We start from the raw sequence: 19,981 nt of genomic DNA, 5'->3' as shown, positions 1-19,981 counted from the left end.
CCCCCTCTCCATCCCACTGTCCCTTCCTCTACAACTGTTCTATACTGTCCAAATGTTAGTGTCTATAGCTTCATATTAGGCAGAGGGGATTGCAGATATGTGGCGTAATCCCTCGTAAAGTTAAGAGCATTCGATACTGATTCACAAACTATATGTACACGGTCTATCTTCAATTAAGAGGCTTGCCAGATAAGCATGGTAATCAGAACAGTGTAGGAACATTGGATATGTGGAGCTAATCTGTAGTTACAAAGTGGGTTGAAGTCAGGGAAAGAATGAAGATTATGATTTAAGACATAACCATGGTATCCACTGCTGGTACTACTTTACATGGAGACCGTACAACAGGGGGTTACCGGCATAGACGTATCGGCTACATATGCAAGACAAACATGTTCATTTGAAGTGCTTGATTTGTACATGACATTTGTCGAAACTGTAAACATTTGATTGAAATCATATCCCCATCTATAAATTAACAAATGTATGCAAATGAGGTTTTAATTCATTGCTAAAATGTATTTTGATTAAATACTCAAAACGTCATGATTCTAATCTTAACAAACTTTTTAATTAATTTTTCCAGTTAAACCTCATCAACACTTTCAATGGAGACTAATTGGAATCTAGCCTCTCTCTATAATTTAAAATGGGAAAATCAAAAATCAACCATTGTTATCACATTTGTAATGAAACCAGTGAGAGATAGAGCAGTGATAAATTAGCAGGGTCCTAATTTTCACATGCAAGTAAAATAATGGTGCTAATTGGCAGATATTCTAATATTGATTAAATTAGGGCGCACAACACTCATTTCATTAAGGCACTGTGATACCATAATTCTGATCATCCTCTCTATATATCTACCCGCATTCTTTGGGATTAACAATTAAATACGCTTTGTGCAAGTTTCTAAACTAATGCCGGCAGAAATGGCAAATACAAACCATGGCTGCATTTTTTCCCACAGTGGAGTCGGGAAGCCTGCTCTACTCTTCTCTCTGTCACAGGCGCAAACAGTATTTACCGAAGGACGTGTTTGTGTGGAGATAATGATGTATTCATTCTTCCTATGAAACGGTGTGAGGAACTCAACGTGCATTGTGCTCAATTATGTGGAGAGGGAGATCTGATAATGAAAGCTAACGTGAAGTGCCTGCGTGGAGCTGTGTGTATGTATGTGTGTGTGTGTGTGTGTGTGTGTGTGTGTGTGTGTGTGTGTGTGTGTGTGTGTGTGTGTGTGTGTGTGTGTGTGTGTGTGTGTGTGTGTGTGTGTGTGTGTGTGTGTGTGTGTGTGTGGTGGGATTTTGTGCTTGCGTGCGTGCGTGCGTGCGTGTGTGTGCGTGTGTGTGCGTGTGTGTGCGTGTGTGTGTGTGTGTGTGTGTGTGTGTGTGTGTGTGTGTGTGTGTGTGTGTGTGTGTGTGTGTGTGTGTGTGTGTGTGTGTGTGTGTGTGTGTGTGTGTGTGTGTGTGTGTGTGTGTGTGTGTGTGTGTGTGGTGGGATTTTGTGCTTGCGTGCGTGCGTGTGTGTGTGTCCGTAAGAGTGTTTCTCCTCTTTCATCAGACCCAGGGAGAGAGAAAGAGAAGCCATCTTGGAGTTTCACAGACTGACGTTTCAAAGCCTCCCAAACTTTCAGCCTCTCCTGCTCGCCAGCCGTCCACTTAAGAATATAAGGAGGCTTACGGGGGATAATAACCTGAGAGGTGCTTGAGGTGCGATAACCAATTACACATGATCACTTTTGACTTTTCTAATCTCCCCACGGTATCGCTGGATTTATCCCCGCGCTACACCTGTGAACCCTGGCCATGTCGACTCAGCCATGCCCGCCTTTGTAATTCTAATGTTAGCGGCTTGACTCCTCCACTTCAGTCAAACAGATAAGTACCTGCCCGATGAGCAAGAGGGGAAAGAGGGACCGACCTGCACATCCTCCAAGATCTGTGACCTTAACACCGATCAACTCTGACTGTCAACGTGTGCAATGCATAGGATTTCATTACCACAGACAGCATTTCATCACCTGGTTGGTCATGTTGATCAGATCACAAAGTACAGCATCTACTTTCTTTCCCATAGTGATGGACATTGACCAAAGGCAAACGTCAGCCATTCATGCAGGAAAACCAATTATCACGTTTCTTGTTGTCATACTGAAACATTTGTACGTCGCATACACCCGTCTACTGTATGGACATTTCATACAGTAATAGAGACAAACAAAGGAAACAGGAGACCCGACGGTGATGCGTTATAATTGCAGTTCCTGTTCAGTCCTCTTTCTGCTGCCCTATCTTACCATTTCCTACTGCATGTCAACCTTCTCTTCACCATGCCTTTGTTGACACTTGCAGTGTGCTGATCCAATCCCACTTGGCTGAAAGAGGTGTTATCTAAGCCACACTTCATGTCGTCTTGATCTATCATTCTGCTGAGTTCATCGAAAACGTAGTTATTGATCTCAAATCATCAGCTTGTGGTTGGTGAGATCAGCCAAGTCACTTAGACTGCAACGGGGAGAATTTGGCAACACGGAAGAAAACAAGCAATTAAAAAAAAAAACTCAATATCTCTCTGTGTCTCTCTCTATCTTTATCTCTATCTTTCTCTATCTCTCTACATCTTTCTCTATCTCTCTTTCTCTCTCTCTCTCTCTCTCTCTCTCTCTCTCTCTCTCTCTCTCTCTCTCTCTCTCTCTCTCTCTCTCTCTCTCTCTCTCGCTCTCTCTCTCTCTTTCTCACTCTCTCAATGGTATGTGTATATTCTCTCCACAATGCTAACTACATGGATGTTCAGAATGTCCAGTCGTGGAAAGACAAGTGTGTGTGTGTGTGTGTGTGTGTGTGTGTGTGTGTGTGTGTGTGTGTGTGTGTGTGTGTGTGTGTGTGTGTGTGTGTGTGTGTGTGTGTGTGTGTGTGTGTGTGTGTGTGTGTGTGTGTGTGTGTGTGTGTGTGTGTGTGTGTGTGTGTGTGTGTGTGTGTGTGTGTGTGTGTGTGTGTGTGCCTTGTACTCTGGACTACTGATTGCTTAGTGCGTGCTGAATGCTCAATGGCTGAGAAAATAAAAATGACACAGAAATATTCAACTGGACCAGTTCCTCAAGCCGGTGTGGATTAATGCCAACCTTTAGGAAATGTCAAGTGGCTAATGCAAATGAGGGATACTTCTCATCTTTCAGTCTCTCCTGTGCTTTAGGGCATTCTGCACCTCCATCTGAATATCAGAGGTATCCTGAAGGGCACTGCGTTCACCCGGGAGTTTCTTGTGTCTTTGACGGGTGGGGTTCTTTCCCCTGGAGAAGGAAAGTATTCTGGAATTTACTGAGGTGAGATAACCGTCAGACACACAAACAGGACTAACCAGACCTCAGATCTGTGTCACATGTTTGGTCAGTTAATTACCACGAGAAGCACTGTGCCTCTTTGCATACAATGTATTTGGAATGTCTACTTTTCAAGCAGTATAATAAATCCATTTAATGTATACCATTGCAAAATGTATATATTGTTTCTGTTTAGGAAGGTCTTAAAAAAGTGTTTTTGTTTAATAGTAACAAATTCATATTTGAATGGTACTAGAGTTTGGCAGTTTACATTACAATAATACATTGAGTGTTGAGCGCAATTTCACCAAAACGTTCCTCTGCACATTATTTTCCCACCATGCACCACCCTTTCTTTTACCAGGGAAAGTCTGACCCATCCAGGGATCCTTCAGCCCAGACAGGATGACCTGACACTTCTCCGATGGCACTGGCATTACAGCTCTTCTATATCCATACTCTCTCTCGTTTTTCTCCTTCACAAGTAAGGTGGCAGAGTTTGCACAAACGAGGGACACTCTGAAAAACAAGCTCCTCGTTTGGGCCAGAGTGGATTCAGAGGGAGTGAAAGGGGTTCAGGTCAGCTTATTATTTCAGTGGATGGATATGCAGGCACTACCCGGCGCTGAGCGCTGATGTTTCTCTCCCATGTGGCGTCCCTCAATCAAAGACCTGGTCATTATGAATGTGGGTCAAGGCCGTCCATCGCTTTCCCCTTTCTCTCTCTATCGCTCTCTCTTTCTCTCTCTCCTCCTTTTCTCTCTCTCTCTCTCTCTCTCTCTTTCTCTCTCTCCTCCTTTTCTCTCTCTCTCTCTCTCTCTCTCTCTCTCTCTCTCTCTCTCTCTCTCTCTCTCTCTCTCTCTCTCTCTCCCTATTTCTCCCTTTTTCTTTCCTTTTTTCTCAGTCTTTCTCTCCCTCTTTCCCCCGTTTTTTTCTTCCTCTACATCCCTCCTACTCCTTCTCTCTCCTTCTCTCTCTACCTCTACCCTTTTTCTCCCTCCTTTCTGTCTCGTTTTCTCCATGTCTGTCTGTCGACCTTACTTCTTCCATGTTTGGATTTTGGAACAAACCTGCCTCAGCTCCAATATCACAGTTTGGAGGCTGACCAAAAACGTGGGAAAATTGAAAGCATCTGTGACTGGGGAATCCCTCCACTCCAACTACTAAAAGGATAGTTCGTGATTTTGGCAATGAAGCCCTGTATCTACTTCCACCAAGTCAGATGACCTCGCTGATACAATTTGTATTTCTTTGCGTTCAGTTTGAAGGAACTTGTCAACTAGTATTAGCACAATTGCTAACTAGCTTTAGTGCAATGACTGTAAGTCTATGGGAACAGCGGGCACGCTAGTTACCATTGGCTCGCAAAACTACCTCTAACTTCCTTCATACTTGACGCAGAGACATAAAAATGGCATCCACAAGTTCATCTGATTCTGGGAAAGTAGATACAATCCCTTTAAAATAGAGTGAATTTTAGTTCTCGATATAGTAATGTTTTGTATTGTTTTCATGTATTCACATTTATTTTTCAAAAGCGAAATGATTTAAATATACTTCTCTATCAAACTCTATACTCTCAATACTTTGTTATATACCCTTTGTTGGCAATGACAGAGGTCAAACGTTTTCTGTAAGTCTTCACAAGGTTTACACACACTTTAAACTCCCTCCAAAGATTTTCTATGGGGCTAGGCCACACATTCATGAAAATACAAGTGTCTCACATGTATCGAAAGCCTAGAATCTTGCTAATCCAACTGCGTTGTCAGATTTAAAAAAGGGTCTTCTGCGAAAGAATACGATGCGATTATCTGAGCATAGAGCCCCATAAAAAAAACAATTTTAACCAGCACAGGCATAACTGTAATGAACTTCGTCTGTCGTTTGAAGAGAGTCAGACCGAAATGCAGCGTGTAGGTTACTCATGACTTTTAATGAAGAAAATAGCGGTACATGAAATAACTGAAAAATACAAAAAACAACAAACGAGGAAACTAATTACAGCCTATCTGGTGACTAACACAAAGACAGGTACAAACTCAAGCTACCTAAATACGGTTCCCAATCCGAGACAACTAGAATCAGCTGACTCCAATTAGGAATCGCCTCAGGCAGCCAAGCCTAACTAGACACACCCCTACTAATACACACTCCCAATTAATACAAACCCCAATACGAAATACAACATATAAACCCATGTCACACCCTGGCCTACCCAAACATGTAACAAAAACACAAGATACAATGACCAAGGCGTGACAATAACATAATCACAAACTGCATTAAAATAAATAGTTTATCTTTGACAATCTTTGTCTGTTTGTAGTTCTAATGCTCATTGTTACACAATGAATGATATTTTGTTTGATAAAATCCGTTTTTATAGCCTAACACAAAACATTTGTGAACCGCTTGTGTCGTGAATTCCGTCTCATTCCATTTGACGACACATTTCAGGTAAATCACCCACACAGAACGTGACTTTTCCAGTCATGTTTGGTTTCACTGCAATCAACTGGTTTGTTTGTAACACAATCAAACATGATGGGCCATTTCGCGGGACGTATTGACTGAAAGAAACCGATTTGAAGATAACAAGTCATGACATCATTGTGCACCAATGATTTGCCTGCTGTTTCGTTGATTGACTGTGTTTTAAAGAAGAAGTCGTTGAGAGCCAGACATCTTGCTTGTTTGTAGGTGACCAAATACTTATTTTACACCATAATTGGCAAATTAATTAATTAAAAATCCTACAATGTGATTATGTCTGTCATAGTTGAAGTGTAAATTACAGGCCTCTCTCATCTTTTTAAGTGGGAGAACTTGCACAATTGGTGGCTGACTAAATATTTTTTTGCCCCACTGTATATGGCAGTAGGGAAGCTTAAAGATAAATAATCCACTTGGTTAGAGGGAAACATTTTAATCTGTTTCAATAAAGTGTACATTTTAAAGTTAATATGTTTCGGTAAAACTGCCCATTGCAAGTCAAATGTACCTACTTTAGCATTTTCCAAATCATCTCCAAATCATCTATGACTAACACAAAAGATTTTGAGATACTTTAGGGTGATTCGGACTGGAAGGGCAAAATTTGAAGAAAAAAAAGTCTCCGTACATTAAAACTTCATCATAGTGAGGATATTAATAGTGAGATGTGCAATGTCACTTTGTTCTGATATTTGATTTATTTAATTAAAAAAAGATACCTAGACTTTAGCTTTTAAGAGTCAATTACTGAAAAATACCAAAACAAAACATATAAAATGAAAAATGTATATATATAAAATATCCAATTTTAACATACCAGTGGGGCAAATGCCCACTTTCTAAAGTTTCTGTTTTTATTTAACAACTAAACAAAAAAAAAAAGGAAAGCCAGTATGCACATATTCCACATTTTGTTGTGTGACAGTCTGAATTCAAAATGGAATAAGTAAAAAAAAAAACATTCTCACTCATCTACTGTACACACAATACCCCATAATGACAAAGTGAAAACATGTTTTTAGAAATGTTTGCACATGTATTGAAATTAAATACACAAACGTCTCATTTTCATAACAGCTGTGCGTTTTTTGGAGGTAAATCTCTAAGAGCTTTGTACACCTGGATTGTAAAATATTAGCCCATTGTTCTTTAAAAAATTATTCAAGCTATGACAAGTTGATTGTTGATCATTGCTAGACAGCCATTTTCAAATCTTGCCCGTTCAAGCTGATTTAAATCTAAACTGTAACTTAGGCCACTCAGAAACGTACGGAGTGTTGTGTGCAGATCAGTGGCAACAAATCTAAATTCAACCAATTTCAATTTCAGGCTGCGACACAAAAATGTTGCCCTATGTTCTCCAAAGTCTCTAAGTGATCACCTTCAGTGCTGCTAAATATCCCTCAGCCTGTGACCTAAAATAGTTCTATCAGTCCACCGGTTAGGTGTCACAGGAAAGGGTTAAGCGAGACTTGCGGTGGGTTATAGCTTAGCCCGGAGGTTCATGACAGTAGACCACATCAGTGCAAATGTTGCACAGAAACACGGCAACACCTGCATCACGGAGACTACAGAGCTGCCTCACATCACGCTGTTATATAACCACTTTCTAAATGGCTGGCACATATGTCTCTATGTACTCCTTGGGCCCTTGGTTCTATTGTCTGCCGCCTCAATTTTGCAATTTACAAAATTGTGTGTCTACACAATACATGGCTAAAGTTTTTAGTACCGTATGTGCTAAAAGAGATTGTCTAGCGTTGTTGTAAATAAGAATAAAAAAAAACAGTAGACCAATATGTATTCAACAATGAAGGGCAAGTGTTTTGAATGGTGTATACATCCCATTCTCCCTCCTCCCTGTACATACATCCACCTCATGTTGCATTGCGCTGTATTGCACTTTAGGACTACGAGACATGTGGTAACATTTACAGACTGTGGCGTGTTACATATGTCTCCAGTATGAATCACAGGGGATAAGTGCAGCGCAGTGGCTGTGGTAGAAAAGTGTGAGAGAGGCAAAGTTTCTCCCACAGTGAGTCTCTTTCTGTGACTGTGTGTCTCTCTTCTTAGGGGATTTCCTGAATTAGGCGATAACTAAGTTAGTGAGGCGTGAACGTATCTTTGCTGCACACTAAGAAAAGAGAGTTCCTCAAGGGTTCTTTGGCAAGCTCTTCTATGGTCCTTTGCAGTTCAGAAAATGGTTCTTTTCTATGTTATTAAAAGGGAGGTGGCTCATTCGAATCTATCTAATCTGCTGTGTTATGTGATTACAGGTTAAATATGACTATGGCTAGTGATGGTGTCTTGTGAAAGACACATATGGCCTCGTGTCAATTGAGAACAGTTGTAACCCACAGCTGTTACAGTGCTAGCACACCCAATACAACTTTTCAATAAAAAATATATAATATAGCTAACCAGATTTTTTTTTTTTAATTAGAAGACCGTTGACGGCGACCGCAGAGCACCGCCCGAACAAGGAGAGGCTTCGACTTCGGGAGAAGTCGTGACAGGCATGCTGTAGCACAACTGGTTAAATACACTGGAATGTCACTCCAACTTCCGGTTGCACAAAAACAGCTGTGCGTACACCACGCCCCAAAATATTGTAATGACTCACCTCCCCTACATTTGAATTATCACAAAAATAGGACATTTTTGATTTGAATTATCACAAAAAGAGGACAGAACACCTTTCTGAACTGCAAAAAAACAAGTTTTTTGAGTCATTATGGTTTCACATAGAACCCTCACCCTTCCAAAAGGACCCTTGAGGAACCCTTTTTCTTAGTTTGTAAATTGGACCTGAACATTTTTAGAATCTAGGTCTGTTTTTTTTCTATTTTTTTTCTATAGCACTATAGGAGTTATAAACAAGGTCACAACAAACAATTTGCTATATTTTTCATGCAATACTTCTAATGCCTTATTTAACTTAGTAGAGCTTGCATCCTAGTAGAGCTTGCATCCTTAGAGCTTGCATGAGCTGGAAAATATTGGTGTCGCTAAGAAAGACAATCTTAAGAGTTGTAAATAGCTGTCAATTTGAAACTATTCAACCCATTCAAATTAGACCCCTTCGCCTCCAAAAATCACATATTTTTCTCCTACTTTTATTTGGGGTGGAAATTAAATATCTTAAGCGCTCAAACACACTTTCTCTGAAATTATAAAATGTTCTATTATATTTCATTTATTTAGAAAACACGAGGAATTTTTGTTCAAAGTTCCACAAATTGCTAATGGAGTTGAATGAATATTGCTACATGATAAAAAGCAGCGATTGCATCCCTGCTTTCACGTGAGGTAGAACCATATGCCAGATACCTTCTGGTAGAACACTGATACACCACTGGTAGTACCAGCCCACAAAACAACACCTTCTTATCATTTTCTTCCTAAAAATGTTGTTTAGGTGGAGGGGAAATAACAAACAAAGTATACAAATTGTGCAGCCAATATCTTTGGCAGTGGAGCAAGGTTCTAGTGCAAAAACGCCCTACTCGCCACTTCCTACTTATCAGGGATTGAAAGGTTGCGAGGCCGACTATGCAAGATGAGCATCTTGAGCACAACATATGAGTGAAGAGGAAGTTTGTGAAAGTGTTTTGGAAAATAAGAGGCCTTCACATCAGGGCAAAGAAGGATCCTGGTCAAAGAGACACCATGCAGCCGACTGGTTCCCCTGGTTCCTTCGGCAGACACTATCAACACCCACCGCCTTCTGCTCACACTGACTGGGAAAGATAATCAGCTTATATTACTACGTTAATCACATTTTAGATATAATATGCATCTTTCGTTCTTTCTCTCGCTCTTTTTTCTCTCTCTTCCATAGCCAAACTGTCCCGGCCACAGTAGTGATGAGCACACATGAATACATAGAAATATCTGTGGTCGGTGGACTAGACGCTAGGGACAAGGGACTGAGATGGGGTTGGAGAAGAGTCTAGGAGGGGTGAGGGGGGTGAGGCAGGGGAAAGAGTCTTGCTTTTAATCAGAGAGATAATGAGTGCCACATGCCACCCCCACTGACTTTGTTTTCCACACACTTCAGCCGACAAGAGTCTTTGTGTTGGCCCTTGGGATAGCTGTCCGTAGTCCCCCACGCACCACTACCCCACCACTTGTTCTTAAATACACTTACATCTGTGTATATGAAATGGGGTTCTGAGAACGAGAGCCTGCCTGCCTGCCCGCCTGCCTGTTACTTCAACCAGACCCACAATATAGCTGGAATGTTTCCAGCAAAAGTTTGTTTAGGTCCCGAATAGTCATTCTGATTCCCATGTAAAATTGCCTTTGAGTGACTAAAATGTCACCCATAATATTTTTGGGATAGAAATGCAATTGAAAGTATTTTTTTCTCTCATGGCTAGCTACCAGGAAGTTTGAAAAGACAGGCTGAGTGGTTGGGAGCTTATATTCTTTAGCTCGCCTTGAAACAGCTCTTTGAAACGCCTATGTCAAGATACTTGGATGCAGTGAGCAGTGTTGCAGTAAAATCATCTCAAGCCAATTTGGTGTTGAACAAAGCAACTCAAACAACATTGAAAATGCATCAATAATGTACATTTGTCAGAGATGGTTTAGCAGAAACTGTCACGAAAACGATGTACACGCTTCAATGGGGAAAGAGTTGTTGTGGTTCTGGATGGCCAGATAGCTACCAACAATGACAAGAAACTGACATGTGTGTAAGTGACTTGTTTCATCTTCGCTTTTAATACCATGTCTTGTTTTGACTGATTTTATGTCAATGACAATATGGCAAAATAAATTGTGCTAGCTAGCTAACCAACAACTGTAACGATGTATCTGAGAGACACAAGTGCTCATTGTGCAAATGTATTTATGCTTTCAAATATATTTAACAAGTTGTCAACAATCTTAGCCAACTCCATCTGTTTTGCTCCATAGTTGCACAGAAGTTGGTTGTGTTGCTAAACAACCAACCCGTCTCTACATTCCCTACATTCTCTACATTCACTACATTGAAATGAGTGTTCTGATGACGTCAACCTATCCCTTTAATAATCCCGCCTCCTGAATCCAAGCGTTTGACATGGGGGAGGGGACCAGTAACTTTATAATCAAACGTATTTATCGATGTAGAAGCAACAGTCATATTTCATACTTCGGTCATTATACTGTCATCTGGTTTCATGCAAATATCATCCAATTTCATGAAAAACAGGATTCTGACTGTTCATGACCTATAAGTCCTAGATTCAATCAGGTGAAGTGTTAACCGGCAATAGCCAACACCTTAGCTGATGTTTTGGCAGTGTCAGGGGTGGCACTTCTTTGGATCTGTCAAATCAGTTGCCCTTGTGATCATTGTCCGGAAGCCACACCACCCACGTTAGAGGTTCAGACCGAGAAAGGGTAGGCTACATAGGAAATAATTACACGGAAATGTTAAATCATTAAACGTAACATTTCTATCAGCCTAATCGAGGTGTAGATTACATCTCACATTTGAATGTTTGAACTGGTAAACAAGGCTGCAAGGGATTTCTCTTAATAGGGCAATGGCAATGTCCTCTTTAGGTACACTGTAAAACCAGGTAAATTGTGGCTACTCAAACTTTTTGAGGAAACCAATTTCCCCCCCCAAAAATTAAGTTAAGAAAACTTAAACAGCTGACATGAGTAGTACTACCTCCAGCTGAAGTGAGCAGTACTACCTTGATATGAGCAACACAAGTGCAGTTTTTATGAGTAAGGTATACTTAAATTTAACGACCCCATGAAGCCAATCCTCCAATAATTTCCCAGTGTTCCTTGGCTCTGGGAAATTGTGGAGTTGTGGAGTTACCACCCATGATTGTATTTGTTAGTGACAGAGGTGTGTTTTTTGAATTAGTTTATTTACAGAATTTTCTTCAGCAAATGAATTCCCAATCCCTTGGTGCAGTGATAAATTGTTGGCTTTAGTAGCCTATAATTAGTTGGAATACCAGGCTGGCAATTTACATCCTTCTTCCCTTTTTTACCTTTGAGTGTACTGTTTTTGGAAAGCTTGATCTATGGCATTATTTAGGATGTTAAAAACAGAAGCTTATACTCTACTAAATAAAACGAATGTTTGAACAACAGTGCAGCAAGTGTGGTTTCACATTTAAAAAAAATCGAACTAGTGTTCCATTGTTCGCTACTCTACCTGCTAACTACCAGTCAGGTAATTGAAAAAGACAATTCTAACTATACTTACAAGTACGTGTCCAGTAGAGGTCAGTGTTTGAAAGCAGCTTGGAATCAAAGAAAGCACCGGAACCACGTCAAAGTCAGTGGGATCTCACATTTTGCAAACACAAGGTTTGAAAAAGCATGTGATCAAATGAAGCTTCAAATGAAGCTTGAAGCTTCGTACTTCTGATAAAGTGATACACACGTCGGCATACCGCTTCCAAGTTGCTGCACGCCTCATAGCTCCGCTAATAAACGTAACATCACTACAATACTTGGTGAAGTCCACAGGACCAAACCAGGAGGAATGCAACAACCATGTCTCCGTCACTAACGAATACAGTCATGAGTGGTAACTCTACAAGTTCCTCGAATGGATCTCTGGGCAATATTTGAATAAGGCTTTAGCTAAGAAGTGTGTTTATTTAACACCGTTCCGGTGTCTATATGGATCCGCAGACTCAACACGTTCGGTGTTGATTTAACACTCTCAGTGTTGATTTGTTTGATTTTTAACACTAGAGGATTTGCTGTGTATGAATGTATTTCACTGACTGATGACAGTTGTTTCCTGGTTATTGGTACCGTTAATAAAGACGAGCAAAGACACAAAAAAAGACTGAATAAAATAAATGGTAATACTTTATTTGTGGCATAGAGTCATAACACATTATAACATTGCCATACACATGTCGTAACACGTCATATCAGCTGACATAACTTATCATAACCTGTCATAATATTGTCATAACACAGTCATGACACATACATTTAGGCCTGTTGTGACATTATTTTCAATGGCTGGTTATGACAACTACATAAGTGTCAAAAACATCAAAACCCACAACACAAGGCAAACAATCAGATTACAACATACTTGTAAATAGTATGTTTATGTTTAACAAGATACAGCATGTAGAAAACATCTTGGCGCCTCGAAGATCATTTTAAATAAAATCAAACAAAATACAATCTGCATTAGCATTAGACTTGTGTAATTCATCTCGGTTGAGGTAACTTTATCGTGGCCCTTCCATAGTTTCCTGTTTCACTGGGGTATAGAAATGACGTAACACACATGTAAAGTGTGTGTGTTGCCTTTTCCATCACCCAGAGGAAAAGGCAAAGAACACACAAAATGAAAAGAGACATGGTTTTTGACTTTCATAAATCAGGCAATGGGTACAAAAACAACTGGGAGAGAAAGCATACATCATTTATCACTTAAGGCAACAATCAAGAAGTTTAACATGTTTAAAAGTGTATCTTATCCCCACACACAGTGAGAAAGATGGTAAGGGATGCAAAGAAAAGTCCATTTGGAGAATTATAGAACTTGGTCACAGATCTACAATTAGACACCACCTCCATCCAAATAGGTTATTTGGAAGGGTTGCCGAGAAGAAAAAAAAGTGACTCTATTGAGATCAACCAACAAATGTAAATACCTGGAGTTTGCTAAACACCATTGGCACTTGGATTGGAACCGGGTGCTATGGTCAGATGAAATGAAGATAGCGCTTTTGGGCCATGCACACCAGTGGTGGGTTTGGCCTCGTAAAATATGGTGGTGGATCCTTAATGTTATGAGGCTGTTTTGCATCCACTGGTCCTGGGGCTCTTGTTAAGGTCAACGGCATCATGAACTCTACCAAGTGCCAGGACATTTTAGGAAAGCCCGGTTGCTTCTTCCATTTGTCCGAAACAAGACAATGGCCCTACGCACACATCGAAACTCACAAATATATTTTTAATTGACCACAAAACCAACGTTTTGCAAAGGCAATATCAGTCTCCGGACTTGTTGTTTGAATTGAAGAGGGCAGTCCATAAAGCGCAGACCGAAGGATATCAAGGATCTGGAAATATTTTGTTTGGAGGAATGGTCAAGATCCCTCACATCGTGTTCTCCAATCTCATAACACATTATATACTGAACAAAAATCTAAATGCAACATGCAATAACTTTTACTGAGTTGAAGTTCACATGAGGAAATCAATCAATTGAAATGAAATCATTAGGCCCTAATCTATGGATTTCACGACTGGAAATATAGATATGCGTCTGTGAGTCAAATTGCCATCGATAAAATGCAATTGGGTTCGTTGTCCGTAGCTCATACCTGCCTATGCCATAACACACCGCCACCATGGGTCACTCTGTTCACAACATGGGTGGACATTCCTGCAGTCAGCAGTGCACACTCCCTCAAAACTTGAGACGTCTGTGGCGTTGTGTTCTGTGATAAAACGTCACATGTATTGTCCCCAGCATGATCATGCTGTTAAATCAGCTTCTTGATATGCCACACCTGTCAGGTGGATTATCTTGACAAAGGAGATATGCTCACTAATAGGGATGTAAACAAATTTATGCACAACATTTGAGAGAAATAAGGTTGTTGTGCGATTTTTTTTATTTCAGTTCATGAAACATGGAACCAACACTTTACATGTTGCATTTATAACTTTGTTTAGTGTAAAAAAAGGGATAAGTGCTGTTGTTCTTGCAAGGGGAGAGTTGGTATTAGTGTTTTTTATTTTATACAGTCTTTTTTCTCATCTTTATCAAGGGTGCTAATAATTTTGGAGGTTATTGTATTTGTCCTACACTGCTGCTGCTGTTGTGTGGGAAATATCCTACCTATGCATTTGCCTTCTGGTGGTAACACACTTGGTAACACGCACTCATTACCAATTTAAAGTTAAAGCCATCAGCCAGACATCAAACAGTCCCATCCTGGAAATATTCACAAACCTGAGAAGGCACTAGAGTGGCAGAGTTTGATAATTGCCTGAGAATCTGTTGGTGGTAGTGGGTACACTGTGAATCTGTTTGTGGTATTGGGTACATGGTGAATCTGTTTGTGGTATTGGGTACACTGTGAATCTGTTTGTGGTATTGGGTACACGGTGACAGACATCAACAAGGCCCCAGGTCTGAGGTCACTTCCAGGAATTAAGCAGGACATGCACAACACAGAAAGGTGTGTGTGTGTGTGTGTGTGTGTGTGTGTGTGTGTGTGTGTGTGTGTGTGTGTGTGTGTGTGTGTGTGTGTGTGTGTGTGTGTGTGTGTGTGTGTGTGTGTGTGTGTGTGTGTGTGTGTGTGTGTGTGTGTGTGTGTGTGTGTGTGTGTGTGTGTGTGTGTGTGTGCGTGTGTGTGTGTGTGCGTGTGTGTGTGTGTGTGTGTATGTGTATATATATATATCTGACAAGCATGCTTCTTTCTCACACCTCTCTGTCTCTGTTACATACATAAGGACCCGAGCTAGAGAGAGAGCGAGAGAGAGTGAAAGCGAGCGAGAGATCCAGGCACTATAGTGGGGAGCTGCTGGGGGCTTGTGGTTTGTTTGGTTGAGTGGGGTGCAAACACAGTCATTACTAGGCAGAAAGGCCTCCTCTCCTCCGGGTTTTGGGCCTGGCCTAATTGCGTAATGATTTCTGTGCAGTGCATAATGAGAAGCCCACAGAGAGGGAGAGAGGGAGCAGGGCTGCCTTGGCCTACAATTGAGGTTAACGACCAGAGAGATGGTAGGGACTGATATCACTGACACATCTGAAGGAAACACACACGCACACATTTCATAATATTATGCAAAGTGTGTTCTATGTGGTTTTAAGGGAAGGGGTTGGAAAGCAGTTGAGAGCAGAGGATGGGTTAGTCACACTCTAACTAATGCTAGGTTGTTTGGTGGGTTGCAGGCATTGGGGTCACTTATTTTGGTTGTTTTCTTTAAAAACTGCTGGGTTATTGATGATGAGTGCTGGGGTATTGACACTGGGTTATTGAGCATATGAGTTTCCTAAATCCTATGTTAACCCCAATGTTTGGATACAATACAGGGACATAATTTAATATCAACTGTAATAAAAATCTTAATATTATAATGTATAAAAAAGCCAAACCTCCTGAAAATAATATAAGGATTCAAAAAGACCCAGCTGCTAAATCAACCCAGGATGAGTGTAAAAAATACCCAACTGATGGTTAAATTCAACTATGTTTGGGTAATTGCAACAACCCGACTTGTTGGGTTATTCACACAACCCAGCTGTGTGTTCTCTACAATATTTACCCAGCACTGGGTTATCAAATAACCTAAACTAGGTTATTTTTAACCCAGCATTTATAGAGTGCAGTTACCATTTGTTGCTAAATGCTATTCAGTAGATTTAGAAAGATTTGTCAGAAACCATTCACCTTTACGCTCTTCGCATATGACTTCAATTAAGTGCATCTACTTCGGCAATTAAGTACATCTACTTCTGCAATTAAGTACATCTACTTCTGCAATTAAGTGCATCTACTTCGGCAATTAAGTACATCTACTTCGGCAATTAAGTACATCTACTTCGGCAATTAAGTACATCTACTTCGGCAATTAAGTACATCTACTTCGGCAATTAAGTACATCTACTTCGGCAATTAAGTACATCTACTTCGGCAATTAAGTACATCTACTTCGGCAATTAAGTACATCTACTTCGGCAATTAAGTGCATCTACTTCGGCAATTAAGTGCATCTACTTCGGCAATTAAGTGCATCTACTTCTGTGTTTTCTAAGTGTGAATGATGATTTTTGTAATCCATTATCTCCAAATCTAGACTTCATCTTTTTAAGACGATTGTAAAAACAGGTTAGGTCATTGACAACGGTCTTCACATTTATTCCAACAGAAGGTAGTGCTTCCTTCAAAATATATAGTTTGGGTAATTTAGGGAAGATATCCCACCCCTTCAAGCCCCCATGAAAGTGAAAGTTTGCCAACAACTCACTACTGAAAAAACACTAACTGCAAACGAGACAGTATGATTCCAGGCCAAGAAGACCTCCAAGACCTGTGGAGTCCTCCTGGATTGTGTCCCCAATGGCACCATATTCCCTTTATAGTGCATTACTTTTACCAGGGTACATATGGCTCTATGTAAGGAATAGGGAGCCATTTGGGATACAACTATGGAGTCCTCCCAGCACAACATCAACCCTCCAACTTACTCTTCCTTATCATTCCATTTAGTGTAGTTTACAGGAGAAGAGTATTTTAGTCAATTAGCCATTAAACGAAAATATGAGTTTAGAAAGCAAATGACGTAGGAGACTGTACTATAGAGTCTATTTCATGTGTGTGCATGTATGTACTCTACATTCTGTGTGTGTGTGTGTGTGTGTGTGTGTGTGTGTGTGTGTGTGTGTGTGTGTGTGTGTGTGTGTGTGTGTGTGTGTGTGTGTGTGTGTGTGTGTGTGTGTGTGTGTGTGTGTGTGTGTGTGTGTGTGTGTGTGTGTGTGTGTGTGTGTGTGTGTGTGTGTGCATGTGTGTGTTGTTTGTACGTGTTCATGCATGCATATGTGCTTGTGTGTGCATGTGTGTGTAAGGGGTCTCCCAATTTTAAGAGACCTTGAAGTCAGCTGTCAATTAAAAACAGATAAACAAATTACCTTTGATCAGTAGTCTCCACAGTGTGCTCTCAGCTATATTAGGAGGCTCAGAGAGGGGTAAGAGAGAAGTTGCAATACCTTGTAATGACCCAGTGGCATGTTAGGTATAAAATCTCACAATTTCATGTTAACGTTGCTTATGATACCTAGCCAAAAATAATTAAGAAGAAAGGCAGCTTGCTTTAAATGCGAAAATCTAAAATATATTCATCATGTTAAAGTATTACAGCAGCAAATCAGCATCATTAAGGTAGACATAACCTAGTCTCTAAGAGCGCATCCCAAATGGCACCCTTGCACTACTTTTGAACAGAGCGCTATGGGCACTATTAGGAAATAGGCTGCCAATTGGATCTCATCAAAAGTCTACACGAGCAGCATGTGAGCGCTATACGACTGGGGAAATAGCTGTGTTATGGTGTCAGAGCCCTACCTCAGGAGCATAGGGCACCCATAACAGCTGCCTTGGCTTAAGAACACATGACGGACGGTATGCACTAAAGCAATTGTTTTACTATCGTCTGCTTTGTTTTCATATTAAAATACCACATCATAGAAAGTAGTTCCCCTTATGCGAAAGCATAATTATAGCTGAGTTAAATGCTTTCCTTTTTAATAGGAAAAATGTTCAATAGGTTTTTAAACGTGCACAGAGCTAGAGCAGGGTTTGATTTAAAATGGTTAGGACTAGCGAGCTATAGTTGTGTTCCTTTTTTTCATGAAATAGTAGTTGTATTTCTGTGACGCTGTTCAAATCTTCATTAAGTTCCCTCCCACACACTGAGACATCTAAATGCACTAATGGCTTACCCCCTGCCGGAGAGAGAAAATACCAACGAGTGCCTCTTTCCTCCCCAGATATCAAAGGGCTCTGGTTAAAAGTAGTGCACTATGTAAGCCCTAGTGGGGAATACGGTGTGTCCCGTCAGTACATAGCATGACATAGCAGCACATAGCAGTGGTGGCCACAGTGGCGTAAGGCCTTCAGCAGCAGCAAACCTCTCATGTTTTCCTAAATGCCACTGGAATAAACACCCAGCAGAGATCCTGGCACTCGCTCAGGACCGGATTACTGCTCTTTCTCCAAGCCTCAGAGCATGCTGCATGTCACCCTACAGGCACTGTTTACACTACTACTGCTGCTATGGGGGGGGGGGATTAAGACACCCAGCACCAAAGCAAACTCACACAAAGTTTCCATTGACCGTGTTCTGTACCTTCCAGCCGGTCGGCGATCAAATTCGATTTCACACATCAGAGCTGGAGACGCTCGTTGGCAGGCGCTGCTGAAGACGCGGGGATGAGGGAGATTACTCTGGTAATACGGAGAGTCTCTGGCTGGGCCTGGAGTGGGCGCCGCTGCCATCCGCTGACCTAATTGATACCAAACGTCCGTCTTTGGCCAGTGCTTATATACACACACACACAGAGTCATTAAAACGTTTTCTTGGCCACTTCTGTTAACTTAAAGCGATTACTTCAGGATTTTGGCAATGAGGCCCTTTATCTACTTCACCAGAGTCAGATGAACTTGTGGATACTATTTGTACGTCTCTGTGTCCATTATGAAAGAAGTTAGAAGTAGTTTTGCGGGCCAATGCTAACTGGCGTTAGCACAATGACTGCATACCCAAAGACTTCCAGTCATTGCGCTAACGCTAGCAAGTAATTGACTAGCGCTATTTAGCAACTTCCTTCAAACAGCATGCATAGACATACAAATGGTATCCACGAAGTATCACTTTAAAAAGTGATCGCTAAGTTCCTTATTAATAAACACCAACAGAGTGGTGATGTCACCAGAGACAAATTCTTATTCTCGCCGTAACCCATATCAGAGTGCCCCGACACAGCTGCTTTAAATAGACACAATTAGAACCAAGACTCTCCCTCTCCCTGCCACGGAGTATCACAATGCTTTCATTAGTTTGTCATTTTGAATTTCCAGAGATGGCCGCCAAAAGATTACTGCTGACACATTCCTGTAAACTGTAAAAGATGCATTGAGCCCAGCAAGCTTTCCAGGCTTTACAAGCACTGCCAGTCCCTTCCTGGCAGACTCACTTCTTGGGCTTCTAGTGCCAGGAAAGAGATACGCACAGCAAATTGGCCAGTGTTCATTTTTCAGTGTAACATTTTTAACACTTAGTGGTGTAAACTAACAAAGTGTTGGTGTTAAAAAACAGAGTTATTGTTTTTACACTGTGGCGAGTAAAACAGTCCAATCAAAACCATACCATCATTATTATATTTTCAAGCCGGCTCTACTGCAGGTTAATTTTTCTGGATGGTTTTGAATACCTGTGTTTTTGTGTGTACATTGTTTGAGCAATCTTATGCTACACAAAGATAAATAACATACATTTATTTCGTTTAATTTATTGCACCCGTTAATAAAATGGCTGTTCCATTTTAAATGGTTTAAGTAGGGTTTGTTCTGAAATCTCCTAACCACGACAGTACAATTCCAACTATTGGATATCCTAACTCTGGCTGGAATCTAAATAGGAATTACACATCACTTT

General features: G+C 40.8%; 1 long non-coding RNA gene across 1 annotated transcript in view; it reads left to right on the top strand.

Annotated features, from left to right (window-relative positions):
• LOC124002185 overlaps window positions 1-4,146 on the top strand; it is a 14,434-nt gene extending 10,288 nt beyond the window's left edge. Inside the window, exons 2-3 of the long non-coding RNA XR_006832941.1 lie at window positions 3,196-3,325; window positions 3,687-4,146. This is a non-coding gene — a long non-coding RNA (uncharacterized LOC124002185). The remainder of the gene's footprint in view (window positions 1-3,195; window positions 3,326-3,686) is intronic.
• Window positions 4,147-19,981: the final 15,835 nt, after the last annotated feature.

Source organism: Oncorhynchus gorbuscha, linkage group LG17 (assembly GCF_021184085.1).
Source record: "Oncorhynchus gorbuscha isolate QuinsamMale2020 ecotype Even-year linkage group LG17, OgorEven_v1.0, whole genome shotgun sequence".
Classification (NCBI taxonomy): domain Eukaryota; kingdom Metazoa; phylum Chordata; class Actinopteri; order Salmoniformes; family Salmonidae; genus Oncorhynchus; species Oncorhynchus gorbuscha.
This window is presented reverse-complemented; position numbering and strand designations above follow the sequence as displayed.